Genomic DNA, 12,500 nt, shown 5'->3' on the forward strand with positions numbered 1-12,500 from the left:
TTTGACGTTGGATAGCCTATCTGTGGGGCTAGTTAGGGACCGTCAATATATTCCACAACGTAAATGGGACAATATTTTCATGTTGCACACCTTTTAGTTTCCTCATGAATTAAATGCTTTCAATGTTTGAATATGAATTTCTACAATTTATCATTGGTTTGAAGTTTTTCAGTCATTGAAATGTGGAGCTTTTGAACTTTGAAAACATTGGCCCATGTACGTTGTGTAATTTACTGATGGCCCCTAACTAGACCCATGGGGATTTCCAAAGTCTCACAAAATTAACCATGGTCATTGTTGGGAATTATGATCGGGTCACATGCATCTGCGCTCCACATTGACGATTACTTGGGTGCTGCCAGCTTTGGGCATGATGAAAATAAACCCAACCCAAGGAAAACTGTCACGCACCCTTCATTCCGTGACATTGTTTTGATTTTATTTTTCAAAATATCTTGCAAATCTCAGTTTTTGCTATATTTCAGTCTTCTGTGATGTATATAACGTGTAATAATGGGATGCAATATCCGACACGGTACAGGTATATTCTTTTTTATAAGCCCATAACCATGTGTGTGAGGTGTTTACTTTTCTTTCAAAGTAGATTAGTTTAAGACTACCAAGAATCACTTTGTGTGGCCCTGATTTAGCCCACTGCGGTAAAAGTTTTAGTCCATTAGGCAATGGAGGAACAACGATCTTAGCGCTAAAGATGACGTTTATGGTTTTGGGAAACGATAAAGTATCTCTGCACGATAAAGCAGCTTCCAAGATGGCGTAGCAGTGAAGACGTGTTTGTTTTGTCCTCTCGTGTACTTTTGTATTTTTTCATATTTTTTTGTATATATATTTCAATTTATTTTCAATCTCTTCTCGATTTTTTATTCGATTATACCTTCCGGTAACCTGCCTCACCCAAATGTGATACGGAATCGCTATTATTTTCAATTTTAGAACACATTCAAGAATCTCCAGAAGCTAACCAGCTAATTAGCTACAAGCTATTTAGTCATTGTTAGCCACTGCTAGTGGCTTTTACCTTCTGCACAGATACCAGCCCTGTTTTTAGCCTGGATAATACTCGCCTGTCTGCCAATATCGCTTGTCTACTGATTACGGACTGTCTCTCCACAACAACGCCGGATTCCTGCCGTAATCCCTGGACCACTACTTCACAGCTAGATTTCACTCACCGTGGCACCTAGTACCGAAGCTATTCCCTGAGGCCCACCTCCCGGCCTACTCAGCTGTTCACCCGAACCCCACTCATACACGGCTAGAGCCCAAAACTCCACCGGATCCTTGCTGTAAACTCTGGACCTTGGCACCAGATCACCGCTGCTACCGATTGGATATAGTGGCTAATGCCACTGCCACGAAGCTAGCAGCAGTTAGCCGTGAGCCAGGCACATCTCCCGGCTAGCAAACTAAATTCCACAATACCTCTTTCGCCATCTGGCTTGAATTCTCTGTCGACACGGCGCCCCGCCGCACCACCACGACTGGTCTGCCAACGAATACTCCATCCGCTGTGCCTTCATCCGGCCTCCGTCGGAGCAGACGCTACTAACTTTAAACGCTGTGTCGCTAGCGTAGTGGGGCTCCCCTGTTCCATCTACTGCTGCCCCCTTGACACTGTGATCACTTGGCTACATAGCTGACGCCTGCTGGACTGTCCATTAATCACGGTACTCCATTCTGTTTATTTTTTAAAAATCTGTTGGCCCCAGCCGCACACTCAGGCTCTGTGTGTAGTTAATCCGACCCTCTCTGCCTAGTCATCGCCATTTTACCTGCTGTTGTTGTGTTCGCTGATTTGCTGTTGTTGTCTCACCTGTTTTAGCTAGCTCTCCCAATCGACACCTGCAATTACTTTATGTCTCGCTGTATGTCTCTCTCAAATTTCAATATGCGTTGTATACTGTTGTTCAGGTTAGTTATCATTGTTTTAGTTTACAATGGACCCCCTTGTTCCACTCTTCGTACCTCTGATACCTCCTTTGTCCCACCTCCCACACATGCGGTGACCTCACCCATTACAACCAGCATGTCCAGAGATACAACCTCTCTTATCATCACATAGTGCCTGGGCTTACCTCTGCTGTACCCGCACCCCACCATACCCCTGTCTGCGCATTATGCCCCGAATATATTCTACCACGCCCAGAAATCTTCTCCTTTTATTCTTTGTCCCCAACGCTCTAGGTGACCAGTTTTGATAGCCTTTAGCCGCACCCTCATTCTACTCCTCCTCTGTTCCGCAGGTGATGTGGAGGTAAACCTAGGCCCTGCATGTCTGCAGGCACCCTCATTTGTTGACTTCTGTGATCGAAAAATCCTTGGTTTCATGCATGCCAACATCAGAAGCCTCCTCCCTAAGTTAATTTTACTCACTGCTTTAGCACACTCTGCCAACCCTGATGTCCTTGCTGTGTCTGAATACTGGCTCAGGAAGGCCACCAACATTTCTGAGATTTCCATACTCAACTATAACATTTTCTGTCAAGATAGAAGGGGGAGGAGTTGCAGTCTACTGCAGATATAGCCTGCAAAGTAATGTCATACTTTCCCTGGACACCATTTGTGAATTGATCGCCCCCCATCTAGCTTCAGAGTTTGTTCTGTTAGGTGACCTAAACTGGGATATGCTTAACACCCCGGCAGTCCTACAATCTAAGCTAGATGGCCTCAATCTCACACAAATCATAAAGGAACCCACCAGGTACAACCTTAAATCTGTAAGCAAGGGCACCCTCATAGATGTTATCCTGACCAACTGGCCCTCCAAATACACCTCCGCTGTCTTCAATCAGGATGTCAGCGATCACTGCCTCATTGCCTGTATCCGCTATGGGTCCGCAGTCAAACGACCACCCCTAATCACTGTCAAACGCTCCCTAAAACACTAGCAGGCCTTTCTAATCGACCTGGCCTGGAAGGAATCCTGGAAGGATATTGACCTCATCCCGTCAGTTGAGGATACCTGGTCATTCTTTAAAAGTAACTTCTTCACCATCTTATATAAGCATGCTCCGTTCATAAAATGCAGAACTAAGAACAGATATAGCCCATGGTTCACTCCAGACCTGACTGCCCTCGACCAGCACAAAAACATTCTGTGGCGGACTGCAATAGCATCGAATAGTCCCCGCGATATGCAACTGTTCAGGGAAGTCAGGAACCAATACACGCAGTCAGTCAGGAAAGCAAAGGCCAGCTTTTTCAAGCAGAAATTTGTGTCCTGTAGCTCTAACTCCAAAAAGTTCTGGGACACTGTAAAGTCCATGGAGAACAAGAGCACCTCCTCCCAGCTGCCCACTGCACTGAGGCTAGGTAACACGGTCACCACCGATAAATCCATGATAATCGAAAACTTCAACAAGCATTTCTCAACGGCTGGCCATGCCTTCCGCCTGGCTACTCCAACCTCGGCCAACAGCTCCACCCCCCCCCCCCCGCAGCTACTCGCCCAAGACTCCCCAGCTTCTCCTTTACCCAAATCCAGATAGCAGATGTTCTGAAAGAGCTGCAAAACCTGGACCCGTACAAATCAGCTGGGCTTGACAATCTGGACCCTCTATTTCTGAAACTATCCGCCGCCATTGTCGCAACCCCTATTGTCGCAACCCCTATTACCAGCCTGTTCAACCTCTCTTTCATATCATCTGGAAAGCTGCCGCGGTCATCCCCCTCTTCAAAGGGGTCATCCCCCTAGACAAAAACTGTTACAGACCTATATCCATCCTGCCCTGCCTATCTAAGGTCTTCGAAAGCCAAGTCAACAAACAGATCACTGACCATCTCGAATCCCACCGTACCTTCTCCGCTGTGCAATCTGGTTTCCGAGCCGGTCACGGGTGCACCTCAGCCACGCTCAAGGTACTAAACGATATCATAACTGCCATCGATAAAAGACAGTACTGTGCAGCCGTCTTCATCGACCTGACCAAGGCTTTCGACTCTGTCAATCACCATATTCTTATCGGCAGACTCAGTAGCCTCGGTTTTTCTAATGACTGCCTTGCCTGGTTCTCCAACTACTTTGCAGACATAGTTCAGTGTGTCAAATCGGAGGGCATGTTGTCCGGTCCTCTGGCAGTCTCTATGGGGGTGCCACAGGGTTCAATTCTCGGGCCGACTCTTTTCTCTGTATATATCAATGATGTTTCTCTTGCTGCGGGCGATTCCCTGATCCACCTCTACGCAGACGACACCATTCTGGCCCTTCCTAGGACACTGTGCTATCTAATCTCCAAACGAGCTTCAATGCAATTACAACACTCCTTCTGTGGCCTCCAACTGCTCTTAAACGCTAGTAAAACCAAATGCATGCTTTTCAACCATTCGCTGTCTACACCCGCACGCCTGACTAGCATCACCATCCTGGATGGTTCCGACCTAGAATATGTGGACATCTATAAGTACCTAGGTGTCTGGCTAGACTGTAAACTCTCCTTCCAGACTCATACCAAACTTACCCTAGTAAAACTGACTATCCTACCGATCCTCGACTTCGGCGATGTCATCTACAAAATGGGTTCCAATACTCTACTCAGCAAACTGGATGCAGTTTATCACAGTGCCATCCGCTTTGTTACTAGGGCACCTTATACCACCCACCACTGCGACCTTTATGCTCTAGTCGGCTGGCCCTCGCTACATATTCGTCGCCAGACCCACTGTCTCCAGGTCATCTACAAGTCCATGCTAGGTACAGCTCCGCCTTATCTCAGTTCACTGGCCATAATGGCAACACCCACCCGTAGCACACGCTCCAGCAGGTGTATCTCACTGATCATCCCTAAAGCCAACACCTCATTCGGCCGCCTTTCCTTCCAGTTCTCTGCTGCCTGTGAATGGAACGAATAGCAAAAATCGTTGAAGTTGGAGACTTTTATCTCCCTCACCAACTTCAAACATCTGCTATCTGAGCAGCTAACCGATCGCTGCAGCTGTACATAGTCCATCGGTAAATAGCCCACCCAATTTACCTACCTCATCCCCATACTGCTTTTATTTATTTACTTTTCTTCTCTTTTTCACACCAGTATCTCTACCTGCACATGACCATCTGATCATTTATCACTCCAGTGTTAATCTGCTAAATTGTAATTATTCGCCTACCTCCTCATGCCTTTTGCACACAATGTATATAGACTCTTTAAATTTTTTAATATATTTTTTTCTACTGTGTTATTGACTTGTTAATTGTTTACTCCATGTGTAACTCTGTGTTGCTGTCTGTTCACACTGCTATGCTTTATCTTGGCCAGGTCGCAGTTGTAAATGAGAACTTGTTCTCAACTAGCCTACCTGGTAAAATAAAGGTGAAATAAAAAAAATACAAAATAAAAAGTAGCATTCCAGTAAAGTAGACCTATGGCCAATGTTAAGAACTGCACACCTTCTTCTCTTGTATTCTGTATGACGGGGACTGTGTGAATGAGCACCCAGAAGGGTATTCACTCTATCTATCCCCCTCTCCACCTCTTCAATCACTCACACACCATCCTCTTCAGCTCTTCCCTTACTCCTCACACACACACACACACACACACACACACACACACACACACACACACACACACACACACACACACACACACACACACACACACACACACACACACACACACACACACACACACACACACACACACACACACACACACACACACACACACACACACACACACACACACACACACACACACACACACACGTGCATGCACACAGACACAATCGATCTGAGGGGAGATCCGCTGTTTTGTTTTCATCACTTATTCATCCTTCCCTCTCTCCTTTCCTCCCTCTCTCTGCCGAGTGAAACGGACAGAATTGAGGGAGGCAGAGGAGAGGAACGGTTCAATCAATAACACTAACACCGTCTCAGACCGAGAGAGAGAGAGAGAGAGAGAGAGAGAGAGAGACAGAGAGACAGAGTGAGACACATACACAGCAAGTGAGCGAAGGAGAGGAGAGAGCTAGAGCAACAACGAGTGAGAGCAAGATAAAGTCAGGTAGTGAGTAAGTGGGAAACCTCTCTGCTGCCTGTAAAGTTGCTGTAGGAGGACAGTCTGCTATTTATGGCTAGATACAGGCCAGAGGCCTCAGAGGCTAACATACACGGCAAGAGCAGTTTATCTACACCACGAGGGCAAAGGTGTGTGAGTGTGTGTGTTTGTAGATGCTAAAGTCACTGAAGGCCAGTGCAGGTTGGACAGATTGATTGCAGATAATGATTAAAGACAAAGTGTTTTTTGAAGACTGATCCCTACAGTCATAAAATCAATCTCTCTCTCTCTCTCCCTCCTCTCTCTCTCCTCTCTCTCTCTCTCTCTCTCTCTCTCTCTCTCTCTCTCTCTCTCTCTCTCTCTCTCTCTCTCCTCTACTCTCCTCTCCTCTCCTCTCCTCTCCTCTCCTCCCCTCTCCTGTATCATCTGTCTGTCCACGGTCACTCTCTCTCTGTGAAGACTGATACACTAGGCTCACAGTGTTCCCCAGCAGAGTGTTCCCCAGCAGAGTTCTCCCCAGCAGAGTGTTCCCCAGCAGAGTGTTCCCCAGCAGAGTGTTCCCCAGCAGAGAGTTCCCCAGCAGAGTGTTCCCCAGCAGAGTGTTCCCCAACACAGTGTTCCCCAGCAGAGTGTTCCCCAGCAGAGTGTTCCCCAGCAGAGTGTTCCCCAACACAGTGTTCCCCAGCAGAGTGTTCCCCAACACAGTGTTCCCCAGCAGAGTGTTCCCCAGCACAGTTTTCCCCAGCACAGTGTTCCCCGGCACAGTGTTCCCCAGCAGAGTGTTCCCCAGTAGAGTGTTCCCCAGCAGAGTGTTCCCCAGCAGAGTGTTCCCCAGTAGAGTGTTCCCCAGCAGAGTGTTCCCCAGCAGAGTGTTCCCCAGCAGAGTGCTCCCCAACACGGCAGCCATCTTAAGTGGGATACAATACAAAGCCGTGACCTTTATACCATTAAGGTATATTAAACCTTAGGGCTCCCTAGTGGCGCAACAGTCCCTGGTTCGAATCCATACGGCGGCGCACAGTTTGGCCGGGGGTAGGGCGTCATTGTAAAATAAGAATTTGTTCTTAACTGACTTGCCTGGTTAAATGAAGCTAAAACAAATAAACCCCTTTGTTGAACCCAGAGGAGTAACAATCCTTAGTTTTATTAACTCATTTTCTTTGATAAGTGACCAAGTACCTTGTTTATGTCCCTCACTGCGTGGTCAGCTTGCTGGTCAAACTCGCCCAGCACGTGTGTGGTTGAGAGCGCGGTGTGTTTTTACTGCCACATGAACCAGGTAGGTGCGGTCGAATGTGTTCCTTTATACGGTCAGCCTTAGTAGTTCAGCACTCCTGGGCCAAACGAGGGTTAAGTGCCTCGCCCAAGGGCACGTTTACAGATCGTTCACCTTGTCGGCTCAGGTATTCAAACAAAGCGACCTTTCGTTTACTGGCCCGACGCTGTTACCGCTAGGCTAACTTTCGCCCTCGTGTGTGGTTGGGAAAGTGTGGCCGTGCTCCAGTTGCGGGTCAGACTCACTCCTGACTGTCAGTACCATGCTCTAGCTGATGTCGGAGCCCACCCAGTATGTGTGTGTGGTTTAGAGTGTGTGGTCAAGCTTGCGGGTCAGACTCACTCTTGACCGTCAGGACCATGCTCTTGCTGATGTCGGAGCCCACGCCGTTGGAGGCCTGACAGAGGTAGTAGCCCCGGTCCTCCTCCAGGACGTGACGAATCAGCAGGGAGCCGTTCCCCATGATCTGGATCCGACCGGTCAGAGGCACTGGGTGGTACTGCTGGGGGTTCCCTACACCTACGGAGGGGTTGAGCGGTGAGTGTCAAGGTCATATACCAGCTATATTATATATACATGGCTAGAGTGAACAGTACTGGCAAATGCCGTAAATCGACCGGTGGGGATGGGTACCTTTGGCGTGCTTCCACATGACTTTTGGAGGCGGGTATCCGTCCACGGAGCAGTTGAGGACCCCCGCCTTGCCATAGATCCCGTCCTGGTTATTGGGCTGGACCACAAACTGAGGAGGCACTGTAGGGAGGGGACGGAGAAGATGAAACTTGGAGCCTGACGGCGGGTCTGTCTGTCTGTCTGTCTGTCAGTCTGTCAGTCGGTCTGTCAGTCAACCGGCCCTGTCTCACCTGTGACAGTGAGCTGCCTCTCAGAGCTGACGGTGGCGGCGTCGTTGCTAGCGATGCAGGTGTAGTTGCCGTTGTGCTTGAGCGACACTTTGCCGATCTGCAGCGAGCTCATGTACTCCTTGGTCTCGATGTTGACGCCGGATGAGGGCGCGACCTCCTGGCCGTCCTTACGCCAGGTGATGTGGATGGGCATGTCGCCAGACGACACCACGCAGGCGATGTACATGAGCTTCCCAATGGAGGTGGGGGGGAAGTCAAAGGGTTGGATCAGAGGGGGCACTGAGAGACGGAAAACAGGAGGGAGAGAGAGATAGAATAAGAGGAGAGGGAAAGGTTTTTAAAAAAGGGAGCAACAGAAAGGGAGGAAAGCAGATACATACATATGAGAGAGAGGAGTAGAGAGGTAGAGAGAGAGAGGTAGAGAGAGGTAGAGGTAGAGGTAGAGAGAGAGAGGGAGAGAGGGAGAGAGGAGAGAGGGAGAGAGAGAGAGGAGAGAGGTAGAGAGGTAGAGGGAGAGAGAGAGGGAGAGAGAGAGGTAGAGAGGTAGAGAGGTAGAGGGAGAGAGGTAGAGGGAGAGAGGTAGAGAGAGAGAGGTAGAGAGAGAGAGAGAGAGAGAGAGTAGAGAGGTAGAGAGAGGTAGAGAGGTAGAGAGAGAGAGAGAGAGAGAGAGAGAGAGAGAGAGAGAGAGAGAGAGAGAGAGAGAGAGAGAGAGAGAGAGAGAGAGGTAGAGAGAGAGAGAGAGAGAGAGAGAGAGAGAGAGAGAGAGAGTAGAGAGAGAGAGAGAGAGAGAGAGAGAGAGAGGTAGAGAGAGAGAGAGATTGACTAATTCAGACTGGGTGGTGGGCTGGTTGGTAGTTTATGGTGAGTAACCTTCCCTGTGATCTCCAGTCAGTCTAATCCTGGAATCCACCGTCTCCCCGGCTCCCCAACCCTCTCCTCTCCTCTCCAGCCCATAATAGCTGCTCTAATTAGGGCCCAATCGGCAGGGGGAAGAATGGCGTTGCCATGGTGACCACAGTAGGAGGGGGGGGCAAGAAATTGGAGGGGGGGACGTCGAGCTGAGACATCTGGGGGATTTAATTTGGGCCTCGTTAAAATGTATCTAATTAAATCAGAGAAATGACGAGACGCACACACACACATACACATAAACACACACACACACACACACACACATCAGATGACACACCCTTCAGTCTTCCTGTTGACAAGCACACATTCAACCTCATCAACACACCATCAAACAGGTAACACACAAGCAGTACAGTCTTAACCCTGTGCTCTGACACACACACACACACACGCACACGCATGGGCACACGCACACATACACACACACACACACACCAACATAAATAAATATATATATCAGCACAATAGCACTCTTGCATTGTGTAATTGCTGAGTGGTTGAGAGGGTGCAGGAGGCCACTTCAGGCCCTTAATCAGAGGTTATTAGAGGCAACGCGTGCACTCTCTCTCTTTCTCTCACTCTCTCACTCTCTCACTCTCTCACTCTCTCTTTCTCTCACTCTCTCACTCTCTCACTCTCTCTTTCTCTCTCTCTCTCTCTCTCTCTCTTTTCTCTCACTCTCTCACTCTCTCTCTCTTTCTCTCACTCTCTCACTCTCTCACTCTCTCTTTCTCTCACTCTCTCACTCTCTCACTCTCTCTTTCTCTCACTCTCTCTCTCACTCTCTCACTCTCTCTTTCTCTCACTCTCTCACTCTCTCTTTCTCTCACTCTCTCACTATCTCCCTCTCTTTCTCTCTTTCTCTCACTCTCTCACTCTCTCTTTCTCTCACTCTCTCTCTCTCTCTTTCTCTCACTCTCTCTTTCTCTCACTCTCTCACTCTCTCTTTCTCTCACTCTCTCACTCTCTCCCTCTCTTTCTCTCACTCTCTCACTCTCTCTTTCACTCCCACGTTCTCCCACACATTCATTCGAACACAAACTCACTCAGTCACAGGTACCGCTTCCAGTAAACACAGACAGCCACAAGCATACAGAGCGACACTTGTCCTTACAACTGAACACACACGTAAACTACCAACCCACCCCACTTCCTGTAGAGCAAGTGACCTCTGACCTTTGACCTGGACGTAGACGGTCTGGCTGATGAAGATCTGTGGTTGGATGAGCACGCTGCAGAGGTACGCCCCCTCGTCCAAGACCTTCTGAACGTCACTTAGCTTCAGAGTACCATTCTCATACACCACCTGAGATCAAGAAAAAGATCAAGAGCAATATCAAGATTAAGATTAAGATCAGGATTAAGATTAAGATTCCCTGACCATGCGAATACTAGCACTTTAATAGTTTACATAGGCACCTGATTTGTACGGTGGACAGCATCCCAAATGGCACCCAACTCCTAATATAGTACACTACTTTTTACCAGGGTCTACAGGGCTCTGGCCAAGAAGCATTGTGAAGGGAATAGAGTGTATTTTGGGTTATTTCATGGGTTTGTACATGTAGCAACATGCGGAGGTGAATATTGTTGTTGTTAGTTAGGGTTTTTTCTTGTTGCTCTGGTTTTTGTACAAAAATGAACCCACCTGACGATGGTTGTCGGGCAGCAGAAGTCCCTCCTTGTACCACTTGATTGAGTAGTAGGGATAGCCAATCACGCGGCAGTTTATAAAGGTGTTCCTCCCAGCCACCGCCGTGATGTTACGCATATCCCTGATCCTGGGAGAACCTGAGAGAGAGAGAGAGAGAGAGAGAGAGAGAGAGAGAGAGAGAGAGGAGAGGGAGAGAGAGGGAGCGGGAGGGAGAGAGAGAGAGAGAGAGAGAGAGAGGGAGAGGAAGAGAGAGATATGGGGTAGTCAGAGGGTAGTGAAGAGAAAGAGGGGGGAAAGAGGGAGATCATCAGATGAGGTTGTGGAGAAAAGGGAGGGAGGGAAAGAGGGGAGGAAAGGATAGGGTGTAGGGGGTATGGATGGATAGGGGGTTAGAATGCCTTGTCCCATTTCAATCTAATCTATGTGTGTGTGTGTGTGTGTGTGTGTGTGCGTGCGTGCGTGCGTGCGTTTATTTCCAGTGTTTTGATGTGAATAAAACCTACGTAATTTTTGTAATGCATTTCTGTTGCAATATCCTGACTATCTTAGGGCATCCTAGGTGATTTTAGCTTCTAGATTAATTACAATTTGTAGTCTTCCCATAGAAGTACATGCTAGAAGCCTTTCTAAGCCTTGAATACATCACAAGCTTGCATTTCCCGTTGAGTGGACATTTCTCAGCAACAGAAGACTGATCCAATTATGATCCTACATCTGTATCAACACAGGCTGGGTACCAAATGGCCCCCTATAGTCTCTGGTCAAAAGTAGGACATTATATAGGGAATAGAGGGCCAGTTGGGATGCATCCACAGTCAGTTTGAGGATGGCGGAGAGAATGAAAGAGGAAACACAAGGCATGATGGGTATGTTACCATGGGCAACAGGGCTAGAAGACCCAGAGAGGGCCGATGGTGAGAGACAAACAGGTGGATGGTGACACAGAGATGGAGGGATGACAGACTGGAGAGAAAGTGAGGTGGGATGCGTTCATCGGGAGAGTGTTGGCTTTATTTAGTACGAGTACACTAATATACTGTTACTGAAATATTAACACTTAACCTCTCGCTCTGTCTCTGTCTCTCTCTCTCTCTCTCTCTCTCTCTCTCCCCCTCTCTGTCTCCCTCTCCCCCTCTCTGTCTCTCTCAGTGTGTGTTGGGTCTCTTACACACACACACACACACACACACACACACACACACACACACACACATTCAAATGTGTGTAAGTCTGTGTCTGTGTGTCTGTGTGAAAGTGCTGTTTGGTGTTTGCTATCGCAATTTGAGTGTATCATCTGTCAGTCAATATTGAGTGAGTTTCTGTTGAAAGTGTGCATGTGTGTGGGTGGGGGGGGTACTTTTGTTTTAGTGTAAGTTACTGCGATCGAGTGTATCATCGTATGTGGATCAGTATGAGTGTGTGTTACTGCTAGCAGAGTGTGTGTTACTGCTAGCAGAGTGTGTGTTACTGCTAGCAGAGTGTGTGTTACTGCTAGCAGAGTGCGTGTTACTGCTAGCAGAGTGCGTGTTACTGCTAGCAGAGTGCGTGTTACTGCTAGCAGAGTGCGTGTTACTGCTAGCAGAGTGTGTGTTACTGCTAGCAGAGTGTGTGTTACTGCTGGGTTTGAGAGTCCCTGGCAACAACTCGTTCTCACTCCAATGTAGCATTCTGGCATGTCTCCTTGGAACAGACACACGTGTCATAACTGAGCCTCTTACTGAGAGAGATGGAGAGAGGGAGAGAGGGAGAGAGAGAGAGAGAGAGGGAGAGGGAGAGAGAGA

The 12,500-nt window shown here is 48.2% G+C and overlaps 1 pseudogene; it reads right to left on the reverse strand.

Moving 5' to 3' along the window:
* LOC115142267 (cell adhesion molecule DSCAML1-like) overlaps positions 1 to 12,500 on the reverse strand; it is a 97,142-nt pseudogene that overhangs the window by 42,727 nt on the left and 41,915 nt on the right.

Source organism: Oncorhynchus nerka, linkage group LG14 (genome assembly GCF_034236695.1).
Source record: "Oncorhynchus nerka isolate Pitt River linkage group LG14, Oner_Uvic_2.0, whole genome shotgun sequence".
Classification (NCBI taxonomy): Eukaryota; Metazoa; Chordata; class Actinopteri; order Salmoniformes; family Salmonidae; genus Oncorhynchus; species Oncorhynchus nerka.